Consider the following 21,525-nt stretch of genomic DNA (forward strand, 5'->3'; position numbering starts at 1 on the left):
AAAGAGTCGGGAGACAGGCCAGATTCTGAAAATACATAATCTACAATGTCTAGAACAGGTGGAATAGCAAGAGGTCTGTGCTGAGGTAGTAAAAGAAAAGTCTCTGAGCCTTTTTTTAGAATCTGAGTAATCTTGGCTCTCCCAGTGGAAATGCTCCCTCATGGTATGCAGGTTTTCCCCAAAGGAGTAATCCTCAGGAGAAGCTGAAGGAATAGATTCTTCAGCATCAGAATCCTCATAGCGAGGAATAGAGTATCCCTGTTCTGAAGAGGAGTCACAGGAAATGGAAACGTGATCAGAGGAATCATATTCAGTGTCTTGCCTAGGCCTCTTATCAGGAGGGGGATGGGAACCCCTGATCAGTAACTAGGTCTTCGGCCATTTTGAGCATCTGTTTCTTAGGCATGGAAGTCTGTCCTGGAGAATGCTGTACTTGTTTCCTTGTCTTTAAAAAGTACAGTTTTGTACCTACCATAAATGTAGATGTTCGAAGATCCACATTGCTGCAGTCCTTACATATGGGTAGTCCGCTGTCCTCGGTCAATACCAAAGTATTAGTAGGTCGCTGGGCCCGTCGGTCATAAGGCGGACCAGATATCAGAGGGTATAAAAAGGGTATAAAGCGCATGACCTCGGTCTCGCTCTTCGGTGCCCCAGCCCCCAGATGTCAGAAAGCCCTAAAAAAAAATAACCAAAAATAGAATACTTCCAAAAAGGCAAAGCAAAGCCACCATACAACCCAAACCATACAACACAAATTACTAGAGGGAAGGAGGAGAAGGCTGATGCAACTGCAGCAATGTGGATCTTGAACATCTACATTTACTAGTAATGTAGTAACTGTACTATCATCTTCTCTCATTGCTGGTCCTACATATGGGGTAGATATGGAAGCTGAGGGTAAAGAGCAATGGCAAAATCGCTGGGCATTGAGGGCTGCCAAAATGCCTGTAAGAAAGCAGTGGAATCAGCCAGAAGGTTAAGATAAAGGAGGTGGTAATGTTTAGAACAAGTATGCACTGACTGCAAGTAGCTTCTTAGTATATACTTAGTAACTAGTAGCTGCTTCCCAAAAAGCCCAAGTGACAGTAGCCTAGTGGAGTGGAATCTCTTACCATGATGAGAACAACGGAAATGATAAAGACAACAAAACTTAAGCTGCAAAAGTTTTTCCACTTTGGAAATAGTTTGTTTTGAAACTGGTTTCCCTTGAGACTGCAAAGCAAAAAAGAAACTCACAACTGCTGAACTGAAAAAACAACTACCTGCTGAAAATAATAGCATAACTGCGCTCCTGCCTCCAAGAATAACCAAATTTCTCAATATTTCCTTGGGGATCTGCATAAAAAAGTGAACTTTAGAGCAAACATAAAATTAGGGGCCACATGAGAAACCACTTTAGGCATAAAAAGTAGGACAAATGCATGAAGATACCCCTTACTTATGAAAATTAGGAAGGGTTCAACTGCCATAAGAAGCTGTAATTCAAAACAATTCAGGCGACCTGCAGTAGCCCTTGCTTAAAAACCAGTCTTAAAGCAGCCTCTCCAAAACAAAAAAACGCTGCAGGTTCCAAAAAGGGAGCTTAAAGTATGTTTGTCCAGCACCATTAAAGGAGGCCAGGAGTAGGGCAGAGACACATGGTCTTATGTTCTTTGCCTTATGAGAAAAATGAGGGTCTTAAAAGGATTAGAGAATCTCACAGAACTTAAGTAATAGTCAAGAGAGATAATGAGCAGAAATGGCAATCAGGAAGAAAGGAAAACCTGTCTAAGAATTTGCTAAGAAAAATAAATCTCACTTAAATGTCTAAGAATTCTTTCAAAGCCCACTTTGTTTTCAATCAAATTTTATCTTGTCCATTTATCAGCTTCTCCTTTCCTTGTCAGCATAAAAATGGCCTCCAAATAACATTCAAAACTTGTCTTGGAAGCTCGACCCTCCAGGTTCTAGAACAGAATATGCAGCAGCTGGAAGCCATGGAGGCAGGCTACTGCTAGATGAAGGGGACCTCCTCCTGAGACAAAAGGTGCATTGGTAAAGAGAGAAAAAGGCGCTGGAGGGGATCTGGCCTTGGAGGAGGTGTATGTGAAGTGCTGTCGGTAAAGGCAGGCAGCAGAATCGTGAATAAAGGCTTGTCTTGTCAACCTTCAAGGGAGTGTCCTGGGGAGGCCAGAGGCAAAACGATCACTGTGGCCCAGAGGCAGAAAGAATCTTGCCGAGAGTTGCTCCAAAACTGAGGATGAGTCTGATTTTAAAACGCCTGCTTGCAAAGAGATGCGAATGGGTTCCCCCTTGCTTGTTGATTTGCCACTTGTGGTAACAGAAAATTAGCGAATCCCAGCACTTGCACTGTCTAAGTAAATAAACAGGAACCAATTTCCACTCATGGACTAAGGAGTCTCCTGCTTGTTGAGATGTAAATGCTGAAGTGTGCCAGGCCAAGACACCTTCGTCGTTACAATCATAGTTTGACTGACTCCCCAAGTCAGTAAAAGTCTAGCCGTTAAAATCATGAATCACCTAATGTGGCAAAGATGTTGAAATGAGGTGACATTCCTAGTTTGTGTTGTAAAAATGAATCATTGAAGCAAAGGTATTTCAAGAATGACAGTGTCGATCCTTGGCAAAACTACTGCCACTATCTCCCTTCTTGGCTGACTAGTAAATGTTCAATGAGGTTTGGCCACAAAATTGAACGATACAAGATGTGATAAACCCTGAAGCAGAAGGACTGTCCTCAGGCATTCCCTGGACCGTGAGAGACAATTGATGGAAGTAAAGTAAGGTTCTGTTGCTTGTCCATTCTGAGAAAAGCCATCTGGAAGCTATGAAGTACTCACACAAAAAAAGCACATTTCCTGTGAGGGTACTAGACTTGTGTCCATTTAGTTCTGAAATAGAACGCTCACCATAACACTGCATTGGCATACAGATGAAGCTCAGTTAGGTACTTGTCTTGAGGGAGGCCAGAACCCAAAGTATCCCTTTAAGGGATAAAGACAATATCAGCCAGTAAAGAAGAGGCTATCCCTTAGTTGACCTGAGTAATGAACTTTCTGGGTCCTGATATCTGCAGGGCAATGCTGGAGCTGATTTCCAGAAGTGAACCCCAGCATGACTTATCAGAGGACTGGGAAATGAGGGTTTTATGAGAGAGCAGGAATATCAAGGTCCAGGTGGATAAACTGAGTGATGCATGGACTTGAAGTGAGCAAGAATGTCCAGATCACATTTGAATTTTGGAATGTCTGGAAGTATGTGTTGAAATAAGTCGTCAAAATGTATTCTCAGAATGTTTCTGCATTTTGGTACAGTAGATGCAGAAAACAATCCTAGGTCCACTGATGATGTAAAGAGTGCTCAATAACCCAGGGTGCCTAGTAGAGAAACACAAAGTCCCTACTCTACCCTTTGCTTTACCCTGGCAGAGGGGCCATGCCTTTGAACTGAGGTAATGTAGAGAAATCAGCTTGTAGCCTCGCACTGTAATGTCCAGAATGAATGTTGTCTGGGTGACTAAGGACAGTTAAATCCAAAAATGCTAGCTTTCCTCCCCAAAGGAGCTGCCAGACAGGAAAAACGGTTCCAAGCCAGTGCAGGTTTCTTGACAGAGTTTACTAAAGCCGCAGCCCCATTCTCACCTGTGGGTGCATCTGAAAACTCCACGTCCTGCCCTTTGCTGACTCTGGAAGCTCTGCTGCTACCGTCTAGAGGAGCCCCTAGACTGTGAATCAGAAGAAGGAAAAGCCTGGCCCTTAGTAGGTAATCAGCTGTCCCCTAAACTGTAGGAGGCTGCACCTGCAAAAATCTTTAACAGTCTGCATAGATTGCGCCTTGTCAGGAAGTCTGCAAGACCTTTAACAGCAGGAGCAAATTTGCGATCAGACTGTAAGGGCATCACTCATTCTATAAGTAACGCCACTCTGACAAATAGGCCTGCTAAAGCAGGAGTGCCTGCTGACCAACTTCTGATTCAGCCCTAGACTGGAAGAAGCCTGTAAAGCATCGAAACCACACCTAGAAGTAACACCTGAAAAGCCAGAGAAACATCCCAAATCCTGTAGCAATTCTGCACTCAGGAGGCTCTGCCAAAGCATCCACTTTAGATTTTAAGACTCCCGCCGAAAACCACTGACCTTTCAGAGACCTTAAGTGAGGAGATTCAAAGCTAAGATCAACAAAAGGCAAAGAGGTTGATCATGTTCTTACCCTCAGTATCCAAAGCTCTAGCCAGCCTTATAAATAGGAACTGGGCAGTTTACAACAAAAGCTCAAGATTCCTTACAACCCTAGCACTGTGACCCTGGAATTACTGTTCAATGGACTCTTGTACACCCCTTTATGAGCCTACAATCATGTATATTACCTGTCTGGCTTAACTGGCGCCAATTTGGCAGAGGGACATATTTGGGTGGAAACTCAATAGAAGCATTGCTAAAGTGGAACAAAACAGGAGAGTGAACCAAGGGGTAATGCCTTGGTAAAACAATCAAATTCTAAAAAGCGTCTACCTTAGATCTAGGATCTGGACCTTCCTCCCTTGAACAGTCCCTCACAGAATGCAGGGTTTCTGAAAAGAAAAAATCCTCTGGAGGAGAAGAAGAGAGAAGATATCTGTCTCTGAGAACTGGCGAGGAGGAAGAGAGTGTGGATCTTGTGAAGCTGTAATGCAAACCTCTGAAGCCTGTTCCACAGGAGGCTCTCTGGCCACCTCTTGCTCTTATCAGGAGGGGCCTAAGCTGCCTGATTAAAAAAATTTCTGCCATTTTAAGCATGTGTTTGTTCCCTCTTTCCCTTGCAGAAGAAGGACTGACCTCTTCCGAAAAAAAGGCCTGCCTTTGGAAGGAGCCTTTAGAAGACAGAAGGAGAAGCCCCTAACCTGAGGAGCAAGGGAAGGAGAACTGTAACCTGAGAGGCCCCTCAGCCTGACCCCAATCCTGAGAGAGAGGCCACAAAGGGCTGAAACTCAGAGGGGCCTGAAACTCTGCTGAAAAATTCGGCTGGATCCCAGAGCTTTACCTCCTTCTAAAGAACCCGGCGTCCAGCAAGACGAAAGATGATACCTGGACTTTCTTGATTTGTCTTTCTGCAGCTTCTTGTGGCAGCGCGTCGGAGGATCGGCGGCATATTATAAGGCAAGGAAGAAAGAACAGCAAACCTAGCGCCAATCAACCTCACGTTTAATCCCCTACTGTAAACCCTAGCACAAAAGCACCCGACTACGTCTCAACTGAAAAACAAACAAGGATCCTGAAGTGGTAATCCTATGTATTATCAAACTGACAAAACCTAATTATTCACTTTACTCACTTCCGAGGACATAACTTCCAACAGAAAAATTTAAGAATTCCCCAGCGGGAGGGATTAATAACTTAGTTTGGTCTTCAAGCTTTGTTACGAAAATTTCAGAGCAATAACTGGGGCAAACTGCTTCTGCATTTATTAGGTATGCGGACCCTGCTGCATACAAGCGGTCTATGCGCTTTTATACCCTGGCCCGCTCTGTCAAGAGAAACGGCGCCGCCCATGACCAATTTAAGCTATACTGAGTGGCCAGACGCGACGGATCTGTTTTAGTCTTTATCTTAGATGCTGAAGCTGGCTTGATATAAAGCTGTGTAGGTCTGAAAACACCCTCAGAAGCAGATGCCTGCTCAGCGGCTCCAGACCCATCTGAGGGATTAGTTTCCAAAGGCCCAATACCTTGAGTGTCCAGAAGTCTAGTTGTCTCCACATGGGAGTCGGAGGCGGCCTGTGGATCTGAGGTAGCGGGTGTCAGGGGCTGCGAAAGCGTCTCAACGAGAACCAGCAACTGGCCTAGAAGAGGCTTCGTCGTCGGTTTTGGACCTCTGATGCCTGTCCTTTTCTTTTTCCTTGTGCTTTTTATGAACTCCGGTCATTGGCTGTTCCGTCGGCATTATGTAGTTAAACCTTTGGCCAAAGTAATGAAAAGCAAAATCGTACCGACGCTTAATAGTGCGTTGGTTAAATCTAGCACAAAACCAACAACTAGCAACGTTGTGGTCAGGGCCTAGGCAAGGAATACAGTAAGAATAAAAATCCTTATGAAGCATTTGCTTCCCACAAAAAATACAATTGTTAACTTTTTCTGACATTGGTCTGGAGCAAGAAAAAAAAAGTTTCCCCAACGGGGTACTTAGCTTTATTGAAGACTTCGGATCTGAAATTCAATTTCGAAAATCTCAGGAGTCGGCCGACCGGCACTTATGAACTCCTTTTGCTTCAGGCACCATGCGGCAAGAAAGACCGAAGAAAATGGCATTGGCTGCATCTTTTATAACTCTGGTGCACTGACGTCAGGGAAGAGGCGACAGCAACCAACGCCAGACCAGGACTTTGGAATTCAGGCAGACTGTGGGTAGCCTGTCAGCAGGATAACTGAAGTGTAATGACTGCAACAGTGAAACACGATGAACATCTGTTTTGCTACCATATTTGGATTGTGTAGAAAGTCATGGCAAGATAAAAAAAATACATATATTTTCAGTTTCTCTGAACACAGTACTTTTAAAAAGCAGTCCCTGATATACAATGATATGCACACCACTTCAGAGTTTTAAGCACAGGGTGAGCAACCTTGTACTGTTTGGACTCTACAATCTGTTTAGTAAAACAGTACTAAACAAGCTCCAATGAACACTCAACAAATCTTCTGATGCATTAACACAATGACTTGCATTATTATGAAGTAAGTATGTTTTATGTATAAAGCTTTATCCACAGAGAAAAATTCTTCAAAAAATGAAGACCTGTACAAACATTCAGAAGCGTAAAGCACAGGAACTCTCAATAATAATGTTGTCAGCTGGTCTTGGCGAGGTACAGAGCTCTGCTGCTCTTGTCACAATGCAGAACTATCAACAAAGCTTCAACACAAGAATCTATAGTACGGAGGCAATACAGTAGCCAAATAAAATACTATTATAATTCAGAAGTCTATAGCAGATGAGAACTGAAATTCAGGATCTTGAACTCTAACCTTTTGCTCTTCACTGCTTAAATCAATGTAAAAGACACACAAACCTTTTTGGGGTAGCAGAGTTCACTACCAAAACTAAAGCCTATGGCAACATCCGGCTATATCTCACTGGACTGCCACCAATAAAATGCGACGTCCAGCCAATACCCCACCAGACTGCCAACAAATGTGAGATCCCTTACTATCCTGGGTCAGTAACTAAGGAGCTTCAACCCTCACTACTGACTAATGCGAGACCATCACTTAGGGGTAATATTTCAGAATTTTCCCCAAGAGCACAACAGGAACATGCTCTATTTTCCTGGGACTGGACTATATACCTCTGTTCACCCCAAATGTAATCCCTTATTATACACTTCAGAGCAGCACGTCTCAGTTTAAGACCTCCGATACACACACACACACACACACACACACACACACACACACACACACACACACACACACACACACACAGTAAATTTAAAACTCGCACATCCAAACGCTTCTGGAAAAGCCTTACACAGACGTCCAGCTGTGTCCCTTCCCCAAAATAATATGGTAATGCTGCCAACAGTCAGTGTCTTCATGCCCTTCTAAAGGGGTGTCCAATTAAGAAAACTAAATATCAAAATAAATGAAAGATATGACCACAGCAGCCAGGACTTCAAGGGGACCTGGGGAGTATCAAACAGGTATAAACTCTACTTTACACTGTGGCTGTAAATCAGTGTTTTTTTCCTTTGGAGATTAATGAAAAACATTTAATAAGTAAAGTGATTACAAGAACGTAAATCAATAACTTTAAATAAACACCAGAATTCAAATAACCAGAAATGTAAAATTAAACTGTAGGACAGAAGTCCATCATTTTAGAAAAACTATCTGAATAACTAAAACTTTCCTAATCTAACTGGGGAGTACTGTCCCTGATCTAACCTAAAGCACAACAGCAAGGCAAAGGCAGGCTTACAGTTTTTGTCGAGTTCTCTTCTTTGGGTATCACTGCACAGCAATGTAGGTAGCTGACTTGAACTCCTCACAAACTGCTCAGCACTTGACTAATTGCACAGCTTAACCATCTCAACTGTTTTATTTTTAAAAACAGTCAGTTGTTTGGAAAAGTTATTTTTCCCCGTCAACCAGCTGCTCAAATAATCACTTCGCAACCAGGAACATTCAAGACATCACCCACTGTTCAGCTGATTCTCAACAGCTTGTACTTTACAATCTCTCTTCTCAGACATGCACAATAGAAATGTATCAAAACACTGACAGATTATTTAAAAGCTCTGTTTAAACAGGGAAATTCTCAACATTTTAAAAACTTCTTTACAAACTTCTTTACATTTTCACAATTACACATGTTGGTATACAATACAAGTTAATCTGAGAATATACACAAATCTCCTGCCAGACATGCCAACAGAGATGGCAGTGTTTTCAGTTTCTTCATGCCTATATCTACATATTTAAGTTGAAATAAAATGACAAATGCCTCTTGCCTGCCTTACAATTGCAACTACCACCCCACAGATGTCCCTTTTCAATTTCCAGTTCTTTCTCTAGCCATTTTTAAAATGCCCGATTTTCTTCTGTACTATACAATACAACCATTCAATTTCACCACCACTTCTATCAGAGATGAAGCATCTACTTCATGCAGCCTCCTACTATTCAGATTCTTTGACTACATCTTACTAATTTGGCCTACAACATGCTCATCTCCATTGCATTTCTACCGGTGAAAGCACAGTTCTTTAATCTCTCCTCTTAAAACTTCCCCAACATCTTTTACCATTATAGTAGCTTTCTCCTGTAAACACACCAGTTCAGTACTAATTCCTCACCACATCTCATCCAATGCCATCTTTCTGTATTGCAGTCAAAGGACATTCTTTTCTAAGGTTATAGATTCCAGGCTTCAGATCACATAATCTTATCCAGTATTAACAAGGTGATCAAGAATGAAAACACATAATAATTAGATTACAATATAAACTATAAATTGTCCTGTTTAAGTAGAAAACGCTATTAGCAATGAAACAGCATTTTACTTAAATATGTTGGAAATTTAATAAAGATGTCCTTCAATCATGTTTGTGATTGTGGACAATAATTCCAGTGGTAGAGATCAGCCAAGTATGTTAACGATCAAAATTAAGGCATTATGCATTACTGGTACCTAGTATTTTATTTCTCAAACTCAGTCAAACAGTAACACTACAAAATTTATATTAGTACTTAACTGTTATAAAATGTCACACCAATTGTCAGAACAACTTGCATAACCCAAACCCTATCATCAGTCATCTAAACTCACAGCCATAAACAAACATCTTGCACACAGCAACATAATGCAGTAAAATGCACTCCTCAAATACTATACATTCTAAAGTAGTACTCACCGAGTGCCATGTGTATGCCATGCATCTCCTAGGGTTGATGTCGAAGGTCTTGCCTGTACCTTCCAACTTCCTCTTCTTCCCCCAGCACACATATATCATCACTTAGACTGTTTGCATGATCTAGGAATACAGTGTACGAAAATATAAGTTGCACAACACAATAATGAACTGTATACAATAATAATCAGTTTATTCCACTTACCAAAGTACTTCCGGTATCGTCTACGTAATACGTACAACTGACTGTTTACTTATCATAATGATCAATCTGGTCCAACTTCAATAACAGCTGGACTAAAGCCAACAGGCATTACAAATTTAACAAAACTTTTCCAAGCAGCCAAGAGTCATACATTAAGTGTACTTCATTACGTGAAACATTCCTCATTTGGAGTCTTAAAAGGTTATGCTCCTCAAAGTTTCACATTAAAAGGTATGTCAAAAATAAAAATTGCAAATGCTGAATGTCTAATGGATATCCATGGTAAATAGAACTGAATCATATCAATCAAAAAAACTATTTTAAAAAAGTAAAAATATCACATTTTAAGCATTCTGCAAGTTTCCTAGTTGAAGTTGTTAAGAGAAGGAACTTCGATGCACCACCACGGCAATCCAAACTCCTCAAAATTCAAGTAAACGATTTGGTTTCAAGTAAACAATTTAATAAAACAAGACAAAAAGTACAGTTTTGCACCTACCATAAATGTAGATGTCCGATAGATATGCAACTGCAGTCATAACATATGGGTTGTCCTGCCTCAGGCAGCCCCTCGGTCGGCCGTGGGTCCGTTCGGCCGGTGCCGCTGGTAACTCTCAGACGCCACAACGGGAACGGTTGAAGGCAAGCCATCGCCATCTTCATCTTCTTCAGTGTTTCAGATGCCAGGTGCCTCCTGCCTCCGGCTAATTTGGTGAATGGATAAAAATTCACCAGACATGCAGTAATAAATAGAGAACAGAATAACCATATACCCCCATCAATAATAGGAATAGGGGACCCACCCATAAGTTGCAGGGCAGAGGAGGGGAGGGTGGTCCCACTGCAGTTGGGACATCGGACATCTACATCTACATTTATGGTAGGTACAAACTGGTATTATTTATGTCAAGAACAAAACTGCAGTCAACATATCAAAGAATTACATAGCCCAGCCTGAGAGGGATGATGGAAGAGGATGGTGGTGGGACTGCGAAGCGCCTTTTCCCTTTGAAACTTGTCAGAGCCGGGAAGGACCAATTCTGAAGAAGGCCAGTTTGAATCTGGGTGGCTGAACTGAACGAAGAAGGAAATCCTTGACTGTCTGTACTGCTTTTAGCTTTTTCCTCAATGGACATCTAACATGCATTGTGCATTAGCACCAAAAGCTTCTGTTTCTCCAGATCCAGTACTTTTTACTTTACTTTTGCAATGGTCAGGATCTTTTTGATCTTTTAACCAAGCATGTCCACGCCCCAGTCATAGCTGCCTATTGCCCCACATGTATTGCCACCACACTGAAGAAAACACTGAAGAAAATGTGAGTGTTATGTATATGTTATGTTGTGCATGTTATCGATGCTCTCAGGAATCGATAGGCTCTTTTGAGAGGCTAAAATCTTCTTGCAAAAATCCAGGCAGTTAAGAACAAACTAAAAAGTGGTAAAATAAAGTCCGATAAACGCTTTCGGCTATTCAGCCTTCTTCAGATCTGAAGTGGAGAGCTCTAGTGTATCTATTGCTAAAGTACATATATTATCTTATCTGATAAACAAAAGGTCCTCTGTAAACAGCAGAACAGAGTCCATAACTAATCCTCCTGGGCATTCTTTATGCAACATACCCCTTAGTGTTTGGCTATAAAAATGATCTAGACGTAGATGTAATGCCTAGTTTGTAGTGCTTGCAAAGGTGCTGAGAAAAACCAGGCAGCTACTCCACATTCAAGAGCTGCATTCCAAAAACAGTTAACAAGGAGCCATCTCTCTAAGATGTAACTAGTGCTTTGTATAGACATACAGCAGTTTTTAATTATCATAGTTTTAGTTTTTTAGTACTGCAGACTCTGACTTGCGGTGTAAGAGGGGGTGATATGTTTAATAAAGTTGAAAGAACTGAAAGTAAGTGGATTACCACCCTTCAGACTCACAAGTTTCCAGTCCTGAATGATGGTATGCCTTTAAAACCTTTAGTAAGGGATAGAAAATTGGTGCACTGATTAATTGCTTTTGGCATTTAACGGCTTCAGTTTTTTTTTTTTTTTTGTATTTTGTCTGAAGTGCTTGGTAATGAGCATGAAAGCGCTTGCCTAATAAATGTTTTATTGTTTATACGGCCGTGCTTGGTTTTGGTATATTATTTTTTAGCTATTTTGTATTTTATATACCAACCTTTATCCGCTTGGTTGGCTTTGTATGTGTTTGAAGGTACAAAAAGTCTTCTAGGAAACCTACATTAGTTTTGCAAAGAAGGTATGCTCAAGTGGAAAGGTCAATTTTTCTAGTAGGCAATATAACCAAGGTGTTATCAGGTCACACAGGTTTTCCACAGCTTTAAAGTTAAGCTTAAAGCTTTTAAGTTAAGAAATAACTGAAACCACCACAAACATTGACTATTACAGCTTGAAGTCACCGATTTGCACAAGATGATAATGTACAGAGAGAAGGGAAGGATCCATTCTCTTGGCAATGGCCCAAATTGAAACCCAGACCCATAGATCCTTGTAAGCTTTTGGGAGTAACTGGCTCCTTTGAAGCCATTTTTGTTAGTCTTGCATAAAACAAAGTTGGTTACCCACTACCAGAAGTAAGGGTAAGCTAGGTGGTTCACAGAAGGAATGCAGGGCCAGGTGTGACTTGCCCAATAGGTGTGTCAGGAATGTTTGGGCTCTAGAAGGCAGGCAAAATAAGGGGAAACCATATCTACCAATGCCTATACAGAGCTATGAGAACAACCTTGGACTTGTGAGGTTTAGCTTTCTAGATGAGAAAAAAGTGTACAGGCGTCCAGGAGACCATTTCTGGGCCACAGCCTCTGTGGGCATTCTCAGCAGTAAAGAGATGATGGCGAACTAAATGCTGCACTCTGTGATGGTAGCAGAACCAATGACGCTGCAGCAAGGCTTGTCTAAGCATCATAACATTTCCAAGCCAAAGTGGAACTGACTGACCACTACTGAGGCATCAGCAGTCAACAGCTGAGCTTGTCTGCTAGGGAATTAGATATCCTTGGTATGCAACTGTCAATAGGGCCTACCCCTATCCTCATACAACTACTGAGCATAAGGGGTATAGATGCATCCCCCTTGTCTGCTGATGTGTGAAATTACTGCCATGTTGACAAAGTGGATGACAATTACTCCCTGGCATGGGAGTCCTGGAAGAATTGAAGGGGTCAAGAGGAAAGTCCTCATTTTCAAAATGCTCATAGATAATGTTAAACATCCTGAATTATCATGAATGCTGTAATCATGAATGCTGTAATGCCCCCTCTACAGGGCTAACACATTTCTGGTTACTACTGGTACAAAACTCAACTGAAAGATTTCCCACTGGTTAAACTGGGAAAGTACAGCCACCACTACAGAGGTTTATTGTAAAATTTAGCAATGCAAGTAAAGAGGGACATCTACAATCTAAGAGTACTAGGCTTTAAACATCCATTGAATCATTCTATTCTGGTATCCTTGCATGAAGCAGTAGGACAACTGAGGCCACCGCAAGACTCAGTACCTTGAGATATAAATGTACAGAAATCTTCAGTGACACTAGAAGTATTAATATCTTGACTTCTAGAGAGCACTTCAGTTCATCAGCAAGTGCGCGCTGCATGCCAACGGATCCAAGCTGCAGCTGATAAATGTAAGCAACTGTGGCAGGGTGACTTGTGATTTTGCAAGGTTGACTGACACCTAGAGATGGGGAAGAATGAAATCAGAGACCCTTATGCTGTAACCAAAGCCTGAAATGGAAGAGAAAATAGAAACCAGCTGCCTAGGTGCAAAAAGTTTGGTCCCCTCTAGCCTCTGGTAGCCTGCCACAGAAGATGTACATTTTGTGAACATGCTGAGTTAAGCAGACCAGTCTGGAACTCATAATGACAAACTCCAATCCAGAAGTGAAAAAAATCTCCTGGATTCCTGAGTAATTTAGTTGTGGTGGTAGTATCTTGAAGGTCCAAAAAGCACATCCAGACACCTAATAAGCAAGCAGAGACTCCACTGTGCCCATGAAAAATGGCTCTCTGTGGATTGGGCCGTTGAATTCTAGTGCTAACTTGAGATTTGTGGTCCTTTTGGAACAAAGAATCTGGACTTAAATCTTGAATGTTCTGCCCTGGTTGGATGTCTTTGCCTTATTGAAAGAACACGGAGGACCTCCCTTCTTGCCACTTGGTTCTGACATCAGGCAAGGGTAATAACTTTTGGGACCGATGTTTTGTGAAATGGGATCTTGCATCCTCTGATTATAACTGTTATCTACTCATTCCTCATGATTATTTGTCAAGATTGTTCATTGGGGGACTAATAGCCTTCCAGCTGCCTACAAAGTGGGCCAACCAGGCAAGGCCTAAGGGCTATTGCTGCAGACTACCCACTTGTAGCTTGCACCTGAATGATGGATGTAGTGGACCCTTTCCTCCAGAATAAAGGCCTCTCCAGAAAATATAGTGAGCACTAGAGTTTCCTTGCAGAATGCTACTTGTTCCCTTGCTGCATGCCACACCTGTATTATATTTGACACAGACTCATCTACATCATTAAAAAGGAGTATTGAAACAATGGAAAAGTAAAACTCAACGTAGTGAGGGTCTTTCCCGGTTAATTCTTTATTTCTGGTCCGAATATACAAAGGCCTTTGAAACAAAAATTCATAAATGTCAACTTAGGGCCCTCAGCCAAATCAGTCTTAGCCACACATGTTACTGCAATGTAATGCTGGATTCTGCTGCTCTGACCAACCCTTCGGCGGCACTGTAAGCAACCCACTTCCATCAAGCTGACGAATGCACAGACCGTTAACTGGCACAAACTCTTTGGCAGGTCCATTTAGTAACTGTGCAATAGTTTGCCATTGGGAAGTCTCCATTCTGCCATTTAACTAAACAGTTCAGCACACTTACACTTGGAGAAATTAGAGGGCATATAAACTCACTTCCTTAAGTGCCACAGCATGCTGCACTCTGGTGAATGAACTGCAAGACACTGGGAAGCTGGAACCTTTTTAAGGGTAACTGCTAAAACTCTGGTGATTTTTTTGAGAGTTTCCAACCAGATGTTTCTCCCTCTAGGGGCAAGTTAATATATGATCAGCTTTCTTTGGCAGAGCAGCCAACAAATCAGGACTTTAAAAAGCAGCTCTGATGCCCATCATAAGAAGGCCTGCCAATGGAGGGACTCTCCAGGAGGAATGCTGAGTGGACCAAAAGGCCTTCTGCAACATCCTCTGGATGGACAATATATCCCCACTGCATCATATCCAGAAAATCATCAACTTAGGGTCTTCTGGGAGGGAGGGACACCAGGGACTCTCTGTATCCTTCTCATCACAGTTTATGCTGCTAGAGACTCACAGGAATTAATACATACCTTTCACAATGCATTCATTGGGACCTTTAGTGACGGACAGTCTGAATTTGAGAAAGATGTATGCTTGGTTGAACTTGTGGCTGGAGCTGGAAAAAAAACTTCTCTGTCTTGCTCTTGGCAGGGCTAAAGGTTTATGAAGGACTTCTCTCATGGTAAATTAGATTCAGTATCAATACAAGATATGGTTTAGAATGTTAATGACTTACAACTCCTAAGACAGTTAAGTGGCAAGTAGCCCAGGACCAGGCACAACAGACCAAACACTGATAAAGGATTCCAAGTAAGGTTTTCAGTACCAAAGGCACCATTAGTATGAGCAACAATGAAGTTGGTAATATCTACTCAGAGGGAAGAGTTACTCCCAGAAACATCAAAGCAAAAATATGCAATGATAAAGCAGACTTCAAAGATGAAAGTATTAATACGGGCTCCAGCATTAATACAGATACCATGGAGGTATGAGCCGATATCCTCATAACCACAGCCAAGTACTGTGAGGCTGATATGGAAAGAATCCTTGCCCTGGTTTGAGGAGCTAAGATTTGCAAGGACTCCTTATGATAACATGAGACTGTCATGCCTCTGCATTAAGTCTTCAAAATAGCTACTGCTAGCCTTTAACACAGTCTATATTAAGCAAGCCGGGGGTAGGGATTGCACTTGAAATTGAAGATTTTGTAATTTTAAAGATGTTTTTTGTTGGGAAAAAACTCAGCATCTGAAAATGTAGAAGCACTTTGCAATTTAGTAATTTGAGAAAGTAGGGCAGCTACCTTTCTGATGGATTTATCTGTGGATTTTTGCCAAACCTAAATCACCAAAGAGGATAAAGGGATTAAGTATGCTTACAGTGTTTAAGCACCTTCCATCTCTCTCTCTTTAAAAAAAAAAAAAAAAACACATGGGGAATCTACCCCTTTGTAAGGTTTAGAGGTCAAAACAGAAGTAAACCTCAAAGTGCCCTGCTGCACAGAGGGATAAAGCCTTGACTGCACCCCAGAGAACCCATGATCTGATACTGTCGCCTTCATCCACTCCTCAATAGATGAGTTATTAGATCAGACTAGGAACACTTTTTGACTTCAGACCCCGACCATATGTGTGAAATGGGAAAAGGGGTTAATGATGGATGGATGAATGAAAGGCTCAGGTTCATCTCGTGTAGCTAGTCAGTCAGTTACCTCAAGATCCTGTTTGCCACTTATTTGCATCAGATGTGATCTTGTGTGCTCATGCTGGATTTCAACCAAGTGTTCTTTTCTGCCAATCTCTTTGGGGTTTTTTTTTGTCCAAATAGTTACTTTTTACAGGGCTTAAACTGCCACAGCAGAAGTATCCCTCCCATACACTGTTGATTCTGTTGTCTCTCCTCTTAAGAAATCTAGTGACAAGAAAGGTGAGAAGAGTATGGATAAGCCCAAGAAGGGTGAGAAGAGTATGGATAAGCCCATGGAAAAAGAGAAAGAAAAGTTTAAGGAATCTAAAGAGAGGTATCCAGACCAAGCAACTTCTCTGGGACTATTAATCTGCAATGATGCCAGCAATTGAAGACCAAAAAACCAAAAAGCAAAAGAAACCGCTGGGAGCCCCCAAGGAGGAACGTTTCCAATCAATGAAGTAAACTTGTTGAAAATAGTGTGTTTAATGATCCACGTAACACAAACACAAATATATACAATGGGCCCCCATTGCCACACCACAATGTTGTTTGTAAAATTCTCCCTGATAAAACATAAAGTTATTTTTCAAAATAGTTTCCGTCAAGGCAAGAATAGTAATGAAATCATTGTGTGTAAATGAACCAAAGGTAACCATATATTCCTCCAACCATTATAAACCAGTGTCATGTGGTATGCTTCCAAATAAATCAATGACATCAAGTGTAATGAACAGTATATTGTCTCTATACAATTCTGGTTTTAAAATTCTCAAGAAATCCCAGGAGTCCTTCAGTGTTGAAACACCCAAAACTGAAAGTTCTTTCAACTTGTGGTCCACAAATTTAGCTAAGGGAGAAATAATAGCTCCTTCTGAAGCCACAATTAGTCTAAGAGGTGGATCGGTAGCATTTTTATGTACCTTGGGTATCCCAAACACTGAAGGTACTCTCAGTGTTTTGTTAAATAAATAATTGAAATTCTCCAAAGAAATAGATCCTTCTAACAACAAATCGTTAAGCAAGTATTGGATTTTAGAATAAGCTATATGAACTTCGTTGAGTGAAACTGAAACATATTTGTCTGTATTGCTTAATTCTTCCTTCATCTTAGATTCATATAGTAATGCATCCATAAGAACAGTACCCCCACCCTTATCAGGTTGCATAATCCTGATTGAATGGTCATTAGTTAGTTCTTTCAATAAATCTGATTCCTCAATGGTAAGGTTCTTGAAAACCTTGTGCTTTGTTATATGTTTCCTAATCTCCCTTTCCATAATGTTCTCAAGATTTTTAAGTTGAGGATGTAAGGGTGGGTTGAATGTACTGGGTTTTTTTAAGGGAATGGTAGAAGGTGAAACATTGGCAGTATTGTTAAACATGAGTGTGAGGTTTTTCTTTCTAATAAACATCTTGAGGTCAATAATAGATCTGGACAGGTTAGCCTTCCTAGAAGGAATGTATTTAAATCCTTTGGAAAATAAATTAAAATGATTAATATTCACCTCGGTTGAACTGTAATTAAAAATATTGTAACCTTGACAAGTACAAACTGAACCTGAAATTAAAATGTTATTGTTAGATATATTGTCTAATTCCATCCCCTCCCTTCTCTCTGTCTCCCATAGTTGTTGTAATTGTAATGAACATAAGGTTTGTTGCGAATTCTCTTTGACCGTCGGGGTAGGGGGGGCTGAGTTTGATCTAAAGGGATGTCTGACTCAAAAAAATCTTCCACATTTTCATGATTGTTAAGCTCATATTGGTCATCTATGTTGTGAGCAGTATCAAAATCATGATGTTGAAGTGAAAAATTTTGATAGTAAGTTCTAGGTTTAGGGTATGCTGTCCCTTCGTTATAATCTTTGTGGTCCCTATCTAGTTTGCCCTGCTTGCGGTTAATATTGGTACAACAGTTCCTGTCAACATATGTAAAGATGTCATAATACTTTTTTCTTTCACTTTCAACAGTAAACAATAAATCTTGGAGAATATAGTCATTAACTTGTTCCATTTCCTTAACCAACATAGTTTTTTCTTTTTCATTTTCATTCATAATAGCTCTTACAATTTCTAAACCACAATTGTTAAAAATGTTAACAATATTTTTTGCAAATTCTAAAATCCTGTACTTTGTTCGAAATTTGTTAGAATTCTATTTCTTAGGAGACCATTTTTTATTTAACAAAACACGAGTACCTTCAGTGTTTGGGATACCCAAGGTACATAAAAATGCTACCGATCCACCTCTTAGACTAATTGTGGCTTCAGAAGGAGCTATTATTTCTCCCTTAGCTAAATTTGTGGACCACAAGTTGAAAGAACTTTCAGTTTTGGGTGTTTCAACACTGAAGGACTCCTGGGATTTCTTGAGAATTTTAAAACCAGAATTGTATAGAGACAATATACTGTTCATTACACTTGATGTCATTGATTTATTTGGAAGCATACCACATGACACTGGTTTATTATGGTTGGAGGAATATATGGTTACCTTTGGTTCATTTACACACAATGATTTCATTACTATTCTTGCCTTGACGGAAACTATTTTGAAAAATAACTATGTTTTATCAGGGAGAATTTTACAAACAACATTGTGGTGTGGCAATGGGGGCCCATTGTATATATTTGTGTTTGTGTTACGTGGATCATTAAACACACTATTTTCAACAAGTTTACTTCATTGATTGGAAACGTTCCTCCTTGGGGGCTCCCAGCGGTTTCTTTTGCTTTTTGGTTTCTCTGGGACTATCCCAGAAGATACCTAACTTTCGGCTTCAGCCTCTGAGCCTATCTTCCTTGGATCCAGCACTCTTCCTTTGCCATTACCAGGTTTCACTCCATAGTTGGTCTCCCTGCGACTTTAATCCCATTTTCTACAGGACAGACCTTTCACCACACTTCCATACCCTTGTTAAAGGCCTTGTTACTAAGGTCAGCCCAGTCCTATAGGAGACTTTCTGAGATGGACATAGAATGAGGAGGACGTTCTAAAGTGCACAAATCCAATTTGTGGTTCTCCTGGCTCCGACTAAGTCAGCCATTTGAACCAGTATGTGAAAAAGAAGAAATTATGGACAGTCATGGTACAGTCCATTATATCACTGTTTAGGAAGGATGACTGCAAGTGCTTAAGAGACCTTCAGGATGCATACTACCAAATAAAGATGGGCAGAAGCTCCAGAAGGCTTATCCATTTATATGTGGGTGCCATTCACTTCTAGTTCAAATCCCTGCCCTTTGGTCTCACCACAGCCCCCTGCGTGTTAGTGTATGGCAGTGGCTGCAGTTCAACTCAGGCTGCTTGGAGTTCAAAGTGGTCCCATACCTGGACAACTGGCTCATAACTGCCCCACCAGGAGTCTGCTTAAAGCCAGGGACTCCGTGCTCCAAACTTTACTCACAGCTACGGACAACTGAACACAGCCAAGTCCAAGCTTCACCCCACTGAAGCCATGCAGTTCACTGAAGCACATCTGAACATCACATTATAGATAACCAGACTACCAGACTCAGGCAGTGGCAATACTCTCCCATCCCAAGCCCTCAAGCAAGGTTGATATGGAGTCTTCTTGGATTAATGGCTGCCACTACTACCTTAGTTCCCCTAGTCAGATGTCATAATGTCATACGAGGGCCGCCAATGTACTTGCAGTACAGTGGTCAGTGAGACGTCGACCCATGAGGTTTCCAGACTCCCACATAAGAACTAATTTTCAATGGTGTAAGAAATCCCCAACTATATCTCAGAATCAACCTTTTATTTCCTCTATCCAGGTTACAGTGACCAAAGACACCTCCCAACTATGGCTGGATGGGGCATTGTTTGGTTAAGACTTTCAGAGGCACGTGATCCCCTTCAGAGGCCAGTCTTCACATCAACATCCTGGGGATGACAGCAGTTCTCTTAGAGTTGTAGGCCTTCCAGGACTCCCTTCCCAAGGGTGTGATCTCTAATCGGATCGACAACACGTCAGTAGTTTGTTACATTAACAAACAGGAAAGAACATGCTCTTACCCGTTATGTCGACAGGTCATGACGGTTTGGCAATGGGCGACATCTTTTAACCACTTTTGGACAGCAATGCACATACTTGGGAAGTCTAGTGTTCTAGTGGATAGGTTGAGCATGTTTATCCTCCTCCCTCACAAGTGGTTCCTCCGACTATGATGAAATAGACTTTCTGCTGCTGGGACAGACCAAGCTGTGATCATTTTGCCTCCGCCACTAGCACCAAATGCAGCAGGTATGCTGCCCTAAGGTTTCCAGAGAGGGGGAAGTCACTAGGGGGATGTTCTGACCTACACTCTACCCATTTTCCCACTCCTCTCATCCAAAAATTTCTGCGGAAAGCTATCTGGAGAAAGGCTACGGTGATCCTCATTGCTCCCTTTTGGCCTTGACAGGCATGGTTTCCATTACTCTGGTCTCATCAGATTCATATGCCTTGGGTGCTGGACCCTGATCCAGATCTATCTCACTCCTCTGGGAAGCCTCACCTGGACACAGATGCTCTTAAATTTCTCCATTTCCAATGATGGTTAGACAGTCCAGGCTTTCATCCCAAGTCATTCACATCTGGAAAAGATTTTTAATCTGATCTTCCAGTAGTAATTTGGAGCCCTTTTCAGATCCCCTTCCAGCAGTATTACACGTTTTGGCTTCTTTATCAGTGAGGTTAGCTACTTTCCTATCAAGGTACAATTAGCAGCTATTTCCAGTTTTCACAAAGAGGGAAAATCACCCACCTACTGCTTCCCTTAAGGGGTACCTTCCTTCTATGCCCCCTTAGAGATCCTGTTCCTGCTTGGGATATTACTTTTCTTCTACAAGCCTTAACGAGACTCCCTTTTGAACCTCCACTATGGTTGACTTAAATATGTGGTGTGGAAAACTTTTTTGTGGCAGTCACCTCTGCAAATAAAATATTGCAACTTCATACCCATTCCTTTATTGGGTTTTCCATAAGGATGGAGTTACTCTGAGAACAAATCTATTCTTTTTCCCCAAGGTGGCTTCTGAATAATCACTTAACCAGTCTATTCACCTTCCTGTTTTCTTCCCATGCCTTGCAAACAAGGAAGAATACAAGTTGCATCTTCTTGATGTACAGAGTAAAGTTCAAATTTATTTACATTACACTAAGAAGGTTAGAGAGACAGGCCAACTGTTAATTTCCTTTTCCTCAGTCAAATTAGGTAAGGAACGGTCTTAAATGACCCTTTTATCTGAATGCATTTCACATGTCTATAAAAGCAAAAGGGAGCATTATTACCTACACCTCCCAAGGCTCATTCTAATAGATCAGTTGCTACCTCCACTGCTTCCTCTCCAGAGTAACTACTAATAACATCTGTGCTAAAGATCTGTGCCATCAGAATACCTACAAATTGCAGCAGAAGCTA

At 41.3% G+C, this 21,525-nt stretch overlaps 1 long non-coding RNA gene across 1 annotated transcript in view; it reads right to left on the bottom strand.

Annotated features, from left to right (window-relative positions):
* Window positions 1–21,525, bottom strand: part of LOC122815296 — a 520,377-nt gene that overhangs the window by 344,458 nt on the left and 154,394 nt on the right. Inside the window, exon 2 of the long non-coding RNA XR_006366944.1 lies at window positions 9,391–9,510. This is a non-coding gene — a long non-coding RNA (uncharacterized LOC122815296). The remainder of the gene's footprint in view (window positions 1–9,390; window positions 9,511–21,525) is intronic.

Source organism: Protopterus annectens, chromosome 11.part0 (genome assembly GCF_019279795.1).
Source record: "Protopterus annectens isolate FY-2018-M chromosome 11.part0, PAN1.0, whole genome shotgun sequence".
NCBI classification, from domain to species: Eukaryota; Metazoa; Chordata; order Ceratodontiformes; family Protopteridae; genus Protopterus; species Protopterus annectens.